The sequence below is a fragment of the Rhipicephalus microplus genome, unplaced genomic scaffold, assembly GCF_043290135.1.
Source record: "Rhipicephalus microplus isolate Deutch F79 unplaced genomic scaffold, USDA_Rmic scaffold_178, whole genome shotgun sequence".
Classification (NCBI taxonomy): Eukaryota; Metazoa; Arthropoda; class Arachnida; order Ixodida; family Ixodidae; genus Rhipicephalus; species Rhipicephalus microplus.
In genome coordinates, this window is record NW_027464749.1 from 53848 (window position 1) to 58277 (window position 4430).

A 4430-nucleotide genomic window follows, 5' to 3' on the forward strand; every position below is an offset into this window, starting at 1 on the left:
GAATATTCATATATTTTAAAGAAGTACTACTGGTTGTAGGGCCGCCAACTGACAAAAAGAAGTCGTTAAATGCATCAGCTAAATCAGGCCCTTGAATTTCTGTACCATCTTTCACAATTTTGGTTAATTCCTCCGGTGGATTATTAAGCGTACTGTTAATTGCCTTCCAAACGTTTTCTGTACGCCCTTGCGTTGAGTTAAACAGGTTCGAATAATATAGTTTCTTTTCATCACGAAGGCGTTTGGTGACAAAGTTTCGGTGCTTTTTAAATGCTTTGAGGGCTTCAGGGGACTTACTCACAATAAATGCCTTGAACAATTGGTCCCGCTTTCTTATAAGCTTAAGGCATTCTTTATTTACCCAAGGTTTCCGACTTTTTTTAAATGTTTTAAATGACTTTAGGGGAAAACATTGAAGGTATATTTCGGTGAACTTGTTCATAAATAAATCGTATGCCAAATTGGCGGCACTCGCTGCGAACACATTGCTCCAGTCGGTTCTGCCTAAGCGCTCTCTAAAGAGGGTTAGTGTTTCAGGATTTATAAGTCTATAGGAAAATTCTGCACGCACTTGTTTGGGTACGTTATTGAGTTGGTTAACAATCATAAATATAGGCATGTGGTCACTAATATTGTGAATCAAAGTGCCAGCCGTAACAAGGGAAGTATCAAAGTTTGTTATAAAAAGATCTAAGAGTGTTGATGACTGTGAAGTGATTCGCGTAGGAGCCGTTATAACATTTTGACAATAATGCGAGCTTAACATTGATTCAAGTTCTAATTTAACACTGCTCTCAGCTAACATGTTGATGTTGAGGTCACCACCTAAAATCAAGGCATATTTTTTTCACTCACAAATTCTAACAGTGAGTCTAAAAAAGAAAAAAACAAACGGACATTATTTGATGGAGGGCGGTAACATACACAAAACACTGATGTACCACATCTAACAGTGAGTATTTCATATAGAGGAGAAATGCAGGAGAATTCAGACATCAATTCACAGTCTATTTTACTTGAGATTAGCATAGCTACGCCACCACCCCTTTTGCCTGTGCGGTTCATGTAGTATGATTTATAAGTTGGAAACGTAAATACATCATCTTCCGAAGCAAACCACGTTTCCGAAAACATCACAACGTCAAAATTTACTTGTGCTTCACTAAAAAAATATTCGAGCTCATCCTGTTTATTCCTTCCCGATCTAAGGTTGAAATGAACGCAACTGAGGCTTTTTTCACAACAAGTGTCATACAAGTTTTTAAGATTAATAAGGTCTATAGGTGCGGTTAAGGGAAACATGTTAAGACGAGTATCAAAAGAATATCAGGAAGTAACAATGCAATGCGGGGTAACAGTATCACAGCTTATCAAGGTCACCCAAACGACGAATGACAACCGCGCTATCACCCTCTCTTTTCCTAACGAGAATCTTGCCGTTGCAGTGCCATGAAAAACGATAGCCATTGTTCTGTGCCCAGTCTTTTGCGTTGCGCAGCAGCTCTCTGTTTTGCTGGGTCATGTTTTCAGTGATCGAAACATTCGAAGCATCTCTTAGGGCTTTCCGCCTTCCTAGCCACTTATCACGAATTGATTGCTGGGCAAATCGAACTATAATTCCGGGTGTTTTGTTTGGCTTTGCCGGAAGTCTGTGGATAGCGGCGATGTCATTCCCAGTCAGCTCTGGCAGGTTAGCAATCTTGGCCACATCATTCAACTTACTCAGCAAATTCTCGTCTGGCGTAACCCGGATGCCGTGAACTTCTATGTTTAGTCTCCGACTACGAAACTCGAGATCATTCACCGTAGCTTTCAGTTGTTGAATATCACTTGAGGTGCAGTCCGCCTCTAATTTCCCAACGCGTCTGTTTAAGCTACTAATGTCCTTTTCCTGCTTAGCTTGACAGTTCAAGATGTCATCGTACTTTTGTGACAACAGTTGGATTGAGACCTTAATCTCACCAACCTGAGCCGGCAGCCCTGCTAAAGCATCAAGCCTCCTAGTTATATCTGCCAGGCAAATGGTTAACTCAGAGTCCATGCTAGTTTTCTCCCCACTTTTCGCTTTAGATGAACGGCAAGCAGCACATCGCCATGCCCTGCGACCGCTCTCTCCTTTAGTCTTAAATGTCGTCTCCGACCAGCCAGAACAACTGCCAACATGGTAAGAGGACTCACATTCGTTGCACTTCAGGACACGCCCATCACAGGGGAGGGGCTCATCACAAGACTGGCACGTGCTTGTCATGGTACGTTGTCCAGGCATTCACAGTAGCACTCAGTTCGCACTCAATTCGGGAGCATTCAATTAGGAAAAAGGCACATTATGCACAGAGAACTCAGCAAAGCACTGAAACACGGTGGCAACGGCGGTAGCGGTAAGGCGGTATTGAGAAATAAGCGAATTTACCAACCTGGGTAAGCAAAAAGAGCTGATTAGGCGAGCGTCCTTTCACCGCCGCCGCCGCCACCCGTGTGTCCAGGTACGATGTCGACGCCGGAAACACGTAAACACTTCCGCAGGCTCAGTGACGTCAAGATGTGATTCCGTAGCCACGGCAACCGTTTTCAGGTAGTCTAATAAATGGAGGAAATTTGAACGTTGTAAAGGAGCGCCGCTTTGATAAATGGCTCCAGCGCAACGATTCCAACAAGGCAGGAACCCTAAAGCACCGGCCGCCGAAATGCAGGACACCAACCTGGGTAAGCAAAAAGAGCTGATTAGGCGAGCGTCCTTTCACCGCCGCCGCCGCCACCCGTGTGTCCAGGTACGATGTCGACGCCGGAAACACGTAAACACTTCCGCAGGCTCAGTGACGTCAAGATGTGATTCCGTAGCCACGGCAACCGTTTTCAGGTAGTCTGGGTAAGCAAAAAGAGCTGATTAGGCGAGCGTCCTTTCACCGCCGCCGCCGCCACCCGTGTGGCGGCGGCGGCGGTGAAATATCATAACATATCTTCAAAGCTATCAGCCCAAAAAAAAAGCGCCACACCACCACCGGGTGGGCTCAAACTACCAACTTTTCGGTTAACAGCCGACCACGCTAGCGAATTGCGCCACGGAGACAGTCCTGCTCCACTCTCACCACCATCAGAACATATATTCAAAGCTATCAGCCCAAAGAAAAAAAGCGCCGCACCACCACCGTGTGGGCTCGAACCTCCAACTTTTCGGTTAACAGCCGATCACGCAAGCCAATTGCGCCACGGAGACAGTCCTGCTTCACTCTCACCACCATCATAACATATCTTCAAAGCTATTAGCCCAAAGAAAAAAAAGCGCCGCACCACCACCGGGTGGGCTCGAAACTCCAACCTTTCGGTTAAATGCCGATCGCGCTAGCCAATGGTGCCACGGAGACAGTCGTGCTCCACTCTCACCACCATCAGAATATATCTTCAAAGCTATCAGCGCAGAGAAAAAAGCAACACACCACCACCGGGTGGGCTCAAACATCCAACTTTTCGGTTAACAGCCGATCACGCTAGCCAATTGCGCCACGGAGACAGTCCTGCTCCACTCTCACCACCATCAGAACATATCTTCAAAGCTATCAGCCCACAGAAAAAAAGCGCCGCGCAACCACCGGGTAGGCTCGAACCTCGAACTTTTCGGTTAACAGCCGATCGCGCTAGCCAATTGCGCCACGGAGACAGTCCTGCTCCACTCTCACCACCATAAGAACATATCTTCAAAGCTATCAGCCCAAAGAAAAAAAAAGCGCCGCACCACCACCGGGTGGGCTCGAACATCCAACCTTTCGGTTAACAGCCGATCGCGCTAGCCAATTGCCCCACGGAGACAGTGGTGCTCCACTCTCACCACCGTCAGAACAATTCTTCAGAGCTATCACCCCAAAGAAAAAAAAGCGCCGCACCACAACCGGTTGCGCTCGAACCTCCAACCTTTCGGTTAACAGCCGATCGCGCTAGCCAATTGCGCCACGAAGACAGTCCTGCTCAACTCTCACCACCATCAGAACATATCTTCAAAGCTATTACCGCAAAGGAAGAAGCAACACACCACTCCCAGAAGGGCTCGAAAATCCAACCTTTCGGTTAACAGCCGATCGCGCTAGCCCATCGCGCTACGGATGCAGTCTTGCTCCACTCTCACCATCATCAGAACATATCTTCAAAGCTATCAGCGCAAGGAAAAAAAAGCGCTGCACCACCACCAGGTGGGCTCCAACCTCCAACCTTTCGGTTAACAGCCGATCGCGCTAGCCCATTGCGCCACGGAGACAGTCTTGCTCCACTCTCACCACCATCAGAACATATCTTCAAAGTTATCAGCGCAAAGAAAAAAGCAACACACCACTCCCGGGAGGGCTCGAAACTCCAACCTTTCGGTCAACAGCCGATCGCGCTAGCCAATTGCGCCACGGAGACAGTACTGCTCCACTCTCACCACCATCAGAACATATCTT